This window comes from Lissotriton vulgaris, chromosome 7, assembly GCF_964263255.1.
Source record: "Lissotriton vulgaris chromosome 7, aLisVul1.2, whole genome shotgun sequence".
Taxonomy (NCBI): Eukaryota; Metazoa; Chordata; class Amphibia; order Caudata; family Salamandridae; genus Lissotriton; species Lissotriton vulgaris.
In genome coordinates, this window is record NC_141695.1 from 1,025,058,285 (window position 1) to 1,025,072,743 (window position 14,459).

Below are 14,459 nucleotides of genomic sequence, written 5' to 3' on the forward strand. Positions count from 1 at the left end.
ATACACAGGGCTGTAGTTTCAGATGGTGCAGTCTTCATAGGTCAGGCCTTAGAGTTCCTTGCACACAGCAAAATCTTCAGCAGGGCACTTCTTGCTTCATTCAGTTTCAAGCAGAAGATCTAGAGGGCTCTGTCCCTCTCAGATACTTATTCAAAATGTTCTCGGTCAAGCACCAGGTCACTGCTGACCAATGAGAGCAGGGCAACTCCTCATAGTTATGACCACATCCTGTGGAGTGTGGCATTAGTTTGTCCCAGAGTGCAGCATTCTTCCAAATCCATATTGGCTGATTTTCCAGCAAGGAGGTAAGACCTGGCTAAACACACCCCCTGGGATATCTTATTTCCATGGACTCTTCCCCCAACCATCTGCACATACCTTCATTAAGCCTAGCCCTGACTCTGGGTCAAGACTGTCATAGTGGACTGAAACCCAGGCCTCCCTTCTGCCTTTGAAGAGCGTAGTTTACAACACCACCCCCTGGCCTGGCATTCCTATAGAACAGCACACTGCCCTCCCAGCAACCTGGCTAATCCACTTAACTCTGACCAATCAGGGCAGACCACTGAAAGGCTGAATTTGGACTTACAAACAAGAAAGTCTCATTACTTATAGTATGTACACTTTAGGAGAAATGTAACAATATAATATTGTTGGATTTACTACTACCATTCTGGGAAGTCTTTGAATGGTCCGGCTAGTCCTCTCCTATCAATATTTATTAATCAATCACTTCCTACCATGTTAACCTATGGGCCATGGGGTTTGCAATAGGGAAAATGACCTTGGCCACTGTTCAAGAACCAGGGCTTATAAAACCATATTTAATAAGCATTTCCCTAATTTCTATAGGACCCCCACCCCCTGTGCAACTAGGGGTAACTTCAGGGGTTCAGAATATGCAGAAATATTGCAGATCATCCTTACCCAATCCTTTTAGCATCAAAGTCGAATTTGAGCAGCTCTTTAATACAATATGGGGAGTGAAATGTAAAATTTCACTTTACCCAGGCATATAAAAACTCATTTTATAAGCGCACTCCTTGTAGATAACTGACCACCTGAGGAAATATGAATTTTTATGATCGATTGTGTCCCCTATCTTAGACCCCACCGGCTCCATGTACGTGCTTCAAGTACATGTATGTTCCCTCCACTTCCAGCTATGAAGACGCAAATACATTTGCGTCCAACGTTAACATGTCCTCTTTCAGATCCGCCATGAATGGGTCAGATATTCCGTTCCTAAGTGTGCCTTGCCAACGTCTTTACATGGTGCACTTTCATGTATTTCTAGCTCTGGCGAGTTAGGCCCTGATTTCTGCCATTGAGCTCTTTCTGCCTTCTGTCTCTGAAAGCTGCAGTCTGCCGCTTCCTGACCCTTGACTTACTCCCTGCGCGGCGAGCGGTGCCTGGCTCGACCTGCTTGCCTGCCAAGACTGTATTCAACCTTCAAGTTATCTGCTCCGCTCCTCGAAAATACATTCCTGTCTAGTAGTTTAGGAAAACATCCTTCCCAGCTGCAGAGCAAAGGGCCCGGCCTCACTGTCTCCATGCAAGTAATTCATAGCTCCTGTTACCATGGTAGGCCCATGCCCCCCTTGCTTTACACGTAGACACGTAGTCACATATGCACGCACTAGCAGTCAGTATAGAATAGCCTCTGCCCGAGAGACCTTTCCTCTTAGATAATACAGTTCCTCAAACACAAGATATTAGATATGATTTGGGATTAGGTTGTTCTGACACCCCAGACTTCTGTCTCCTCATGTAGGGCTAAATGTCAAGTCCCTTTCACCCTCCAGTCCCACGTCAATTACACGTCATGCTGCTGCGCGCGCATCCCTGCCATATATTTCTGCTGACACTGCAGGATTCTTCTATGGATCCACCCACCTGTGATACGTTTCATGTGACGTTGTCTAGCACACACCTCTGTGTACGCCCTCAAGCACGCCTTCTGTTACGCACATGTTTCTTATCTCGTTTCTCTCAGCTGTTACGCCTTCTGCATCTGTCATTAATGTAATGCATTGACTATATATATGATATCCTGTCAATAAAGTAGTGTGATTCCCTTCCTGAACCTTCGTGGTGATGGAATATAATCCCAGGTTCGAACCAATTCCTTTTTAAGGAATAAAACCCCTTCTAAAACCTCAAATATCACGGATTCTGCCTCTTATTTTTGACTGAGTTATTCTTATTGAACTTTACTGCATAAATTAAGTATAGGTAATTTAAATTTACCACATAATTGGCGCCCGAATAGGGACATCGAGTTACGACATACTTAACGAGCCTCTCACAGACTGTAGATATGATCCAGTACCCGGTAAAGACGACAGAATGATGCTATCATCAGTACGTCTGCGACGAGTCGCAAACTATTTAATGTTACTGCCAGGAATGATTGAACATCTAGACAGAATATATCATTTTGTCCAAACAGGGCAAGGTCCTGAAAGTATTGGCGAGGCCATGGCATACCAGAAAGTTGACACTCAAAGAATGATATTACGTTTCTTCATAAACTGCTTAATAAGAAACCAAGATAGGCCCGGTGTAGACCAGGAAGAAATGAAAGCACTTAACAAATGGGGTCAGAATATAGCAGACGGAAAACATGATAAACAGAGTAGTATAGAGAATATGTACCGAAGGATCCGAAAAGCAGTAGAACAAATACATGAAAGAAGACAGCCTGAAAGAGAAGTAGATTCAGACAAGATTGAATCCTCGGAGGAGGAGGAAACACCAGAAACGACAACAGGAACATTGCAGTTACCAGCTAGAGAAATGATAGCATATGTAGGTAAGGGAAGACCCTTTAATAATTCAATACGTCCGGTACGCCCAGAAAGTAAGAGACTTTTTCAAGCTGCCATGTCAAACCCAAACACCCCTGAACATTTATTTCAGGCTACTGATAAAATACTTCAAGAATGAATGGGGTACCATGTACTCGATTCTATGGATGAACAAGAATTAGCCAGGTCAGCAGTACAATGGGCTGACAGTTCTGATAAATATAGTGATGACGCGTTAGCACAAACGTTTTTGAATCTTTCCCCAGACGAACAGCATTTAGCTGGTATGTACATGATAGAACACCTCCTTATATTATATAAAAGCCAACACTCCGATCCAGGTCCCCTACCTGATATATTAATAGAACTACTCATGAAGAAATGGAGAGGCCTAGGTACAGACTTAATTAAAATAATTCTAGAACATCGGCACAGATATAGTGCCTTCCTGTGTTCACAGTTTGATCCAGCTCCATCCATAGAAAGAAAATCGCATTACATAGACAGACAGAATCCCTTACGAGAAGTGCACCCAGTCAGGAATGATGATAATACTTTTAGACGCGTGTTTGTATACACGCCCATAACTAAAATAGAACTATTGGAAATGAAGAAATTAGTGCCTAGCCATGACAAAGATCCAGCAGGTTTTCACAGTGAAATTAAAGACATGTTACTCATGGGTGATTATACCTATCCCGATATCATGAAAATATTAAAAGTTTTGTTACCTGCCGGTTATTTACGAGAAACTGAAAGAAAAAGAATGGGAGGTGGGAGAGCAAAAGATTGTTTGGGCTGAATTAGAGAACGAAGAAAACACTCGAACTCCAGGCCTAGGGCTCGGGGACAAAACTAAAGCATTACCAGGATTGTTAGTACAAGTGTTGCCACGATTATTAGCAACGAAAAAGGAAGATTGGGGTGCAATCTCAGCCTGCAAACAGAAACCCGATGAAGACACTAGTGATTTTTATTCCCGATTTGAAAAATGTTTTGGTATTAATAGTGGCCTGAAAGCAAGTAGCGACTCATATCCACATCTTTTTGTAACAAAATTAGTCGAGAATTCTCTGCCCCAAGTTAAGAATCGTGTTCTGAAAGTCGAGAGCACATGGCAAGCTAATACCCCTTCACAAATGTTACAAATGTTACAGTACCACCAGAATAGAATTAGAGAAGAACAAGAGCACGAACAAAGACGTATGAAAGACACAAAAATGAAAATGTTAGTTGCCCAGTCAGTTCCAGCTGACGGTCAGAAAAAGGGTATGACACAGTCCAGTAATTCAGCGGCTCCTGTTAAAGGGACATGCAACTATTGTAAACAGCCAGGTCATTATATAAACGATTGTGCAGTTTTAAAACACAATATTTCTACAGGTAAAACTAAAGAGAGACCGCGTCCACCTAGACAAGATCAAATTCAACAACAAGTACCACAGAATATCCAGCCTATGCAAGCCTCATAACAGTCAGTACAGACTGTGGCAGTACCACAGCCACAGCCCATTGCCGCAACACAAAACACGACACAACAGATGTACCAGTATGCACAAAATGATTATCCCGATTATCAACGTTACACATGAAACAGCCTAGAGAGGGAGGTTGGCTTGCCTCTTATTGAGGTTCCTGTAGATCAAGAGGGTCCTTATGTACATAGTCAAGTATTAGGGAAAGACAGAAAGTTTTTAATTGATACAGGGGCAAGCAGAACAACTATAAGTCACGACGAGGTTCCAGGGGCACCCCTCTCAGGCTCACAGAATGTTTCCCTTGGTTTTTCAGGAAAGCCTATTGTTAACGAAGTATCACAACCCCTTCCTCTTGCAGTTGGTCCATTGACACGTACTACAGATTTATTGCTCACGAAATCATGCCCAGAAAACTTGTTAGGTATAAAGACACTGAAAGCTCTAGGAGCTGTAATATGCTGTTCTCCGGAGGGAGTACGACTATTTTTACGTGACTTTAAGGGTCACTATGTATTGAGAGATATGGATCACCGGTTACAGAATGTCCCTGCACATTTATGGGCACAAGGCCCCACTGATGTAGGTTGTATGCACATCACACCATATCGAGTCACACTCAAGCCAGGAGTGGTATTACCACGAATTCGACAATACAAGTTACCCCCAGATGCTGTAGTGGCTTTACTGCAAATCATTGACGAGCTCATTGCACAAGGAGTGGTTGTGGAAACCGACTCCAATGTATGTAATTCCCCTATCATTCCAATTCTTAAACGCACCGATCCCAATGCACCTCCAGTTTACCGATTAGTTATTGATTTGCGCGAATTAAATAAATGCATTATACCACAGTATCCCGTGGTCCCAGATATCTCTTCATTGTTGACAGCTATTGATTCAGAAGCGACGTTCTTTACTGTAATTGACCTCAAGAACGCCTTCTTTAGTGTTCCAATTGACCCGGAAAGCCAATACCTTTTCGGATTCTGTTTAAATGGACGAAGCTTCAAATTTGCACGCGCACCTCAAGGATTCACAGAAAGCCCCAGCCTCTATAGCCAAGCACTGAAAAGACAACTTGACAGTATTCACATGCCTGATAACACTGCCCTGCTTCAGTATGTCGAAGATCTGCTGATCACCGCCCGAAGCGAACCTGAATGTGAACGAGCATCACTGACGGTTTTGCATTTTCTGGCCGACAAGGGGCACAAGGTGTCCCCTTCGAAGCTGCAATTCTGTGTTCAGCAAGTTGTTTACCTTGGGCACTTGCTGTCCAAAGGGGGGAGACAGCTCACACCTGACCGCATCCAGTTAATTGTAAATATGTCACGACCCAAGACACAAAAGGAGATGCGGGCCTTCATAGGCCTCACTTCTTACTGCAGACAATGGATTCCCCAATACGCATTTCTAGCAAAGCCACTCATACAGTTGACAACCCAGGAGGCAGCGACATCGACTGTCCTCCCTTGGACTCAGGAACATACACAAGCTTTTGAAGACTTAAAGAAAGCCTTATGCCAAGCACCTGTTTTAGCAACACCATGTTATAGCAAGCCTTTTACACTTTTTGTCACAGAACGCGAAGGTACTGCCTTGTCAGTACTCACTCAGGAACAAGCAGGTTCACACAAACCGTGTGCTTATTTTTCTAGTACATTGGATCCAGTAGCCCAGGCTTTGCCTGCGTGCTTAAAATCAGTAGCAGCGACAGCTCTAGCAATCAGACAAAGCGATTCCATAGTGTTAGGACATCAATTGACAGTGCAAGTTCCACACTCCGTGGAAGTTCTTCTAAATCGAACACAGACCCAGCACTTGACTATAGCACGACTGACAGGTTATGAATTGACATTGTTTCAGCCACACATAGAAATCAGACGCTGTAACACATTGAATCCTGCTACACTTTTGCCATTAAGTGGAACAGACCCATTGGCGCATGATTGTATTGAAGTCATTACTATTACGACGAAACCCAGACAAGACTTGACAGACACTCCATTATCAGACCCAGACCTGACACTTTATGTGGATGGTTCATGCATGAGAACAAGTACAGGAGAGTTAGTGGCCGCCTACGCAGTCACAACAGAAACTGAGGTTATAGAAACAAATTGTATTGACACTCTGTCAGCTCAAGCAGCAGAGCTCATCGCTCTGACACAAGCCTGTATTCAAGCCAAAAAGAAGAGAGTTAACATATACACAGATTCACGTTATGCATTCGGAGTTGTACACGACTTCGGTGTATTATGGCGAGAGAGAGGTTATTTGACTTCTCACGGTGCCAACATTCAGCACGGTCCCCTTATTCAAGCTTTGTTAGATGCAATACATCTGCCTACTGCTATATCCATCATGAAGTGCAAGGCACATACAAAAGTCACCGATATCATTTCCCAGGGTAACGACCTGGCAGACCGAACAGCTAAGCATACAGCTCAGAATCGGACTCATGCAACTGACTTGACAAAGACAATAGTTCCGACACCGACACACTGCATGACAGTTAGGAATCCCGCCCTTGATGTAATTGACATACAGACGCATGCTACACCAGACGAAATCAAGAAATGGACTGAACTAGGAGGGATCCAGACAGATCAAGGATGGATGACGAAGGGAAAATCCACATGGTTTCTCCCTGACTCTATGGTCCAAGTTATCATTAACACAATACACAGTCCTGCACATTTAGGAGAAAAAGCCATGTTAGACAGCATTCAAAACATCTGGTTCAACAAACATTTACGAGCAGCAGCCAAACAGAAAGTGCGTACTTGCATGATTTGTTGTCAGTTCAACCCAGGTAAAAGCATTCCCGTAGAGCAAGGTGGATCTCATCCTCCCGATCACCCTTTTGAAGTCCTGCAGATGGATTATATTCAGATGGAACGTTGTCGAGGATTCAAATATGTCCTCGTAGTCGTATGTGCACTTTCCCGATGGACAGAAGCATATCCAGTCCCAGATTATACCGCTCCGACCACTGCCAAGCAGCTGGTTCGTGAATTTTTCCCACGGTATGGTTTGCCCCGTATCGTATACTCAGATAACGGTCAGCCATTCTCATCCGAGCTTGTAAAACAAGTTACACTCCTGTTAGGCTATCAGTGGAAATTCCACTGTGTCCGACATCCCGAGGCAGCAGGTCTCGTGGAGCGTCATAATCAGACTTTGAAAATTCGACTTGCTAAAATCTGCAGAGAGAAAGGAGTCGACTGGATAGTGGCTTTGCCAGTCGCACTCTTTTACATAAGAATGGTCGCACACTCCAGAACAGGGCTATCCCCGTACGAGGTGGTCTTTGGTAGGCCACCAAATATGTGGGGGACGCCTCTGCCTCGCAAAATTACTGATGTTGACTGTATTATGCTGACCGATTACCTTGCCTCCTTGATGTCTGCACTACAATCTTGTCGTTCACAGGTAGCTGCTGCCTTTCCCGACAACACCGAGGTGAAGCCCCATGAAGTGGTTCCAGGCGATTACGTGTTCATCAGAAATTTCGACAGGAGGAGCCCGCTGGAGCCCCGTTGGCAAACGCCGAAATTAGTACTTTTGACCACAAGGACTGCAGTGAAAGTCGAGGGCCGCAAGGGCTGGCTTCACTCGAGTCATATCAAAAAATTCCATGGACTGCCTTCAGATTTGAACTCTCAGCCCTGCCCTCCTCCACAGACTGACTCAAAACTCCCCCTGGTCGAGAAAACTGCTTCCCAGGAATATAAATTGAAACTAAGGTCTAGCAAGTCAGACAGTTTAATTGTTTAAGTCCTCCCCTAGGTGAATCGGTTAAATTAGTTTCTGACATGTACCCCCTAGACCGAAATAGAGAGAGAGATAGACAGAAACAGCTCAAGAAACGTGAATATTGTAAATCACTTCGTAGTCACTGCATAGTGACATTATTGATTATGTTTTTTCTAAGTCTTCTGATTATTGCTGCAAGTATACTGTTGCACATATACTACCCTATTTTCAAGCGTGCACATTCTGCTTTCAATGTTACTGCCGAACACTCTTTTAGCGAATTACACCCGCATGAGTTGTCCTACAGACTTGCGCTGCGCAACAATACATTCATTAGTATGTTACATCACTCTCATCAGACCAGCAACGCTACAAATTGTTGGATATGTGGCCGACTCCCTCCCTATCAGAAATACAAGGGAGTTCTGCCCCTCTTCCCGTACCCGTTCACACACAATGGTTCCTGTGGTGCATGGTTTAGTTTGATTAATTCTTTAGATTCAAATACTGTAGTTTACCAGGGCAACTGGGTATGGGGAAACCTGAACACAGTTCTGCATAGAGTATGTTACCCTGACAAGGAGGGTCTGCCAAAAAGGACAGGGACTGATCTAGAAAATGAAGTATATGGATTAGGTAACTTTACACTTAACCTCATGATTCTGAATGTTGAATCCGAAGCTGCACCAGTCTTGCCTGCTATGTCCGTACTACCAGTCAAAGGTGAATTATGTATCAGAAAGAATGGTTCAGTACATCTGGGTCATAGTAAATGTACTACTGTGATCGAATTCAGTGATAAGGGCAAGTCTGCGTTTAAAGCATCACGTCATTCCTACTTCATTTGTGGTCATACCGCATATATACGTTTACCTCTAGATTGGGATGGCACCTGTTACATTGCATTCCTTCTGCCACCTGTTTTCCTAGCCCCTCCTGATTATCATAGAAATACCCATCTAGTACACAATAGACCCCAGAGAGATCTCCCGATTGTCGACTACACTGAAACGGCATGGGAGCAATACACAGACTTCAATAAAGGTTTCTTTCCCTACTTAGGTGCTGTCTTTAATAGTAAATTGATACGAAAATTAACCAGAACCCTCGAAGCAGTAGTGAATGAAACTACTTCCGCCCTAGGTAACTTAACAGAGGAGCAGTCTGCTATGCGGATTGTTGTTCTTCAAAATCGTCTCGTCCTTGACGTCATCTTGGCCGATAGGGGCGGAGCCTGTAGAGTCATCGGATCGAGCTGCTGTGTTTTCATTCCAGAAAACGCGCCATCAGTATATAGAGCCATCACTCGTCTTCACAAGATTGCAAGTTTGATACACCAGAATCCAGGCACCTGGACTTGGTCCGGTTGGTTCTGGACCACGTTGTCAGCCTGGGGATGGAAGGTCCTATCCTTCCTAGGTATTGCCCTTCTCATAGTATTCAGTTGCTGCCTATGTCTACAATGTGGGCCAGCGATTTGCGGCTTGTGCGCCACATCATGTATTCCTCATTCGAGTTCTCATTCAAAACGCCATAAGAAGAAAGAAGAGCAAATGATGTTACGTGAACAGATTGATAGATTTATGAGGATCGATATATCATGAAGGGTCCGTAGGGGACAAGGAGGGAATGAGGAAATATGAATTTTTATGATCGATTGTGTCCCCTATCTTAGACCCCACCGGCTCCATGTACGTGCTTCAAGTACATGTATGTTCCCTCCACTTCCAGCTATGAAGACGCAAATACATTTGCGTCCAACGTTAACATGTCCTCTTTCAGATCCGCCATGAATGGGTCAGATATTCCGTTCCTAAGTGTGCCTTGCCAACGTCTTTACATGGTGCACTTTCATGTATTTCTAGCTCTGGCGAGTTAGGCCCTGATTTCTGCCATTGAGCTCTTTCTGCCTTCTGTCTCTGAAAGCTGCAGTCTGCCGCTTTCTGACCCTTGACTTACTCCCTGCGCGGCGAGCGGTGCCTGGCTCGACCTGCTTGCCTGCCAAGACTGTATTCAACCTTCAAGTTATCTGCTCCGCTCCTCGAAAATACATTCCTGTCTAGTAGTTTAGGAAAACATCCTTCCCAGCTGCAGAGCAAAGGGCCCGGCCTCACTGTCTCCATGCAAGTAATTCATAGCTCCTGTTACCATGGTAGGCCCATGCCCCCCTTGCTTTACACGTAGACACGTAGTCACGTATGCACGCACTAGCAGTCAGTATAGAATAGCCTCTGCCCGAGAGACCTTTCCTCTTAGATAATACAGTTCCTCAAACACAAGATATTAGATATGATTTGGGATTAGGTTGTTCTGACACCCCAGACTTCTGTCTCCTCATGTAGGGCTAAATGTCAAGTCCCTTTCACCCTCCAGTCCCACGTCAATTACACGTCATGCTGCTGCGCGCGCATCCCTGCCATATATTTCTGCTGACACTGCAGGATTCTTCTATGGATCCACCCACCTGTGATACGTTTCATGTGACGTTGTCTAGCACACACCTCTGTGTACGCCCTCATGCACGCCTTCTGTTACGCACATGTTTCTTATCTCGTTTCTCTCAGCTGTTACGCCTTCTGCATCTGTCATTAATGTAATGCATTGACTATATATATGATATCCTGTCAATAAAGTAGTGTGATTCCCTTCCTGAACCTTCGTGGTGATGGAATATAATCCCAGGTTCGAACCAATTCCTTTTTAAGGAATAAAACCCCTTCTAAAACCTCAAATATCACGGATTCTGCCTCTTATTTTTGACTGAGTTATTCTTATTGAACTTTGCCGCATAAATTAAGTATAGGTAATTTAAATTTACCACATTTGCCCCTTAAGTCATTTCGTTTTCTCTGTCAGGGACACACCTTTATAAATTGTTCTGAAGAATTCTCACCACTGTAGTGGGCCGCCTTCTTCAGCAAGCGGGGTCCAGTTAGAACACCTTCCTGGCGTTCTGCTTGCGGGTCCCAAAGTATCCAACACACAATCCAAGGTTCTGGAATCTCCAAGAGGGTCCTTGAAAGTGTGAAACTTCAATTCTGCAATCTACTTGAACAAAACCCTTACACATCCACAGGTACTCCAGGCTTTGAATTCTTTGTGGGGCTGTCCAGGTGAGTTCTGTTAACCTGTAGCTTGCAGGGAGTTCCCACTCTTGAGTCTTTTGGCAGCAAGGTAATACACAGGGCTGTAGTTTCAGATGGTGCAGTCTTCATAGGTCAGGCCTTAGAGTTCCTTGCACACAGCAAAATCTTCAGCAGGGCACTTCTTGCTTCATTCAGTTTCAAGCAGAAGATCTGGAGGGATCTGCCCCTCTCAGATACTTATTCAAAATTTTCTCGGTCAAGCACCAGGTCACTGCTGACCAATGAGAGCAGGGCAACTCCTCATAGTTATGACCACATCCTGTGGAGTGTGGCATTAGTTTGTCCCAGAGTGCAGCATTCTTCCAAATCCATATTGGCTGATTTTCCAGCAAGGAGGTAAGACCTGGCTAAACACACCCCCTGGGATATCTTATTTCCATGGACTCTTCCCCCAACCATCTGCACATACCTTCATTTAGGCATGGGCGGAAAATCCGTTCCGCTCGCGGATTTTGCGGATTTTCGGGAAATCCGCAATCCGCGAGATTTGCGAATTTCCTGCAAAATCCGCAAATCCGCGAGCAGCGGATTTTGCTCGCACTGCTCGCACTGTTCGCGTGAGTTCGCGCCCCGCGAATAAGTGCGAAATTGCAGAAATACGATCTAAGCAAAACTGAAAGTAACTACTTACCAGGTTCAAAAGTTCAGGCACATCATTAGTAGCCATTTCCTGTAGTGCTTCCTGAGGGGCCCCTCCAGAGTTCAGTTGCCAGTTGAAACTATTATGTGACCCTGCTCTGAACCTCAGAATAGTTACACATATGCCACAAAGGTCATGAATTACAGCTAAGGGAGACAAGCAGGAGCCAGGCTGGAAGTTAAAATCCATTAATCAGCCCCTAATTCATTATTGTCAGTTGGGGCAGGGCAGGTGTTGTAACTAATTTTGCAACAATGAAAGCACTTAGCAAGTGCAAAAGATCACTAATCAGGGCGCACTAAGGAAGCAGGTGCCAGCTAAAAAAATATTCTGTGACACATTAATCAGCCCCAAATTAATTCAGGTCACTTGAGGCAGGGAAGGTGTGCTTTGCTTTGCCGAAAATAATGTACACTGGACAACCAGAGGGTGTGGTGATGAAACAGAGGGTGGCATGGGTGGGCCAGAGGGTGGCATGAGTAGTCAGAGAGTGGCAGTGGTGACAGAGAGTGGCAGTGATGAAGAAGAGTGTCCCAAACAGGTTGGACACGTAGAAACAACAAGTTCGCAAAACTTGCGACCCGACAGGTAAGTTCGCAAATTGCGAAATTGTAAAAACCCTCGCGAACTGGCAGAAACACGGGCGAACACAAAAAAAAAAAAAATCCGCAAATTCGCGGGAATTCGCGGATTTTGCGGATTGCGAGTTCGCAAATACGCAAATTCGCGGATTGCCAATCCGCAAAATCCGCTCATGCTTACCTTCATTAAGCCTAGCCCTGACTCTGGGTCAAGACTGTCATAGTGGACTGAAACCCAGGCCTCCCTTCTGCCTTTGAAGAGCGTAGTTTACAACACCACCCCCTGGCCTGGCATTCCTATAGAACAGCACACTGCCCTCCCAGCAACCTGGCTAATCCACTTAACTCTGACCAATCAGGGCAGACCACTGAAAGGCTGAATTTGGACTTACAAACAAGAAAGTCTCATTACTTATTGTATGTACACTTTAGGAGAAATGTAACAATATAATATTGTTGGATTTACTACTACCATTCTGGGAAGTCTTTGAATGGTCCGGCTAGTCCTCTCCTATCAATATTTATTAATCAATCACTTCCTACCATGTTAACCTATGGGCCATGGGGTTTGCAATAGGGAAAATGACCTTGGCCACTGTTCAAGAACCAGGGCTTATAAAACCATATTTAATAAGCATTTCCCTAATTTCTATAGGACCCCCACCCCCTGTGCAACTAGGGGAAACTTCAGGGGTTCTGAATATGCAGAAATATTGCAGATCATCCTTACCCAATCCTTTTAGCATCAAAGTCGAATTTGAGCAGCTCTTTAATACAATATGGGGAGTGAAATGTAAAATTTCACTTTACCCAGGCATATAAAAACTCATTTTATAAGCGCACTCCTTGTAGATAACTGACCACCCACCCCTGGAATACCTAGGGGTGACCCTGGGGGTCCCTAATATGCAAAAACCTGGTAGGGTTTTTAATTTTTAAGGGCCCCTACCCCCAAAGTCGAGTTTGGGCACACTTGAAGGTTTAAAAGCTGCCCTGGTCACCAGTGCAGCTTTTAAACTGACCTCAGGCTTCAGCACTGCACACATGCTGGTGCAGAGAATCTGCTGGCCTCTAAACTGCCATGCCCCGGGATACTGGAGACTTCTAGGTAGTTTCAATCCCCTGCCCTATTACATACTAGGGGCTTATGGGGTCGGTCATGCCAATTACAGGGGTACCTCACCATACAATAGTGTACCCTAGTGTATGTTGGGTGTCTTAACTGTATTCTAATGTGTTACTTTTAGCTTGACACTGGCCCTGGGCCTGGTTAAACAGAGTCCAGGGTCAGTCAGAGTCAGTTACCACCAGTTTCAGTCAGCAAAACGTTGGGGGGTTCCCAGGGCACAGGATGACTTTGCAACACTCTGAACAGATCATAAAACAAGCATGTGATAAAATCCAACTAATAGATAGAAAAGATGAGGACATTAAATCAAATACCCCCGCACGTTTTATCACAACGTATATTAACCAGGCATGGGAGGTAAGACGTTGTTTAAAGAAATTTTGGAATGTCCTAATAACTGACAGCCCCCTAAAAGAATATGTAGGTGAGAATCCTAAAATCACTTACAGAAAATGCATTGCTCTAGGGGACATGCTATGTAGTAGTGATTTAAGGGAGGCAAGTGAGAAACAAATGGTAAAGGGATTTTTTTGTTTGTAGGGCTTGCAAAGCTTGTACGAATAGCACAAAAATGAAGCAAATTAAGTTATGTGCATATCAACAACCGTTTGTGATTGATAAACATCTAACATGCAAATCAGATTTTTGTGTTTATGCCCTGATTCGCCCTTACCCCCTAATCTACATCGGAAGCACCATACATCAGGTGAAAAAGTGTGTTCTCGAGCATAGAAGAGCCATCAAAAATGAGGATAAACAATATCCAATAGCGAGGCATTTTAAGGATATGCACGATAAAAATGTAGAATTGTTGAAGCATTGTGCATTGGACAGGATTCCAAAGATGGAAAGAGGGAATCGCTCACAAGTATTAAGGCGCCGCGCATCCAAAATGATCATAAAGTATGAGACAAGG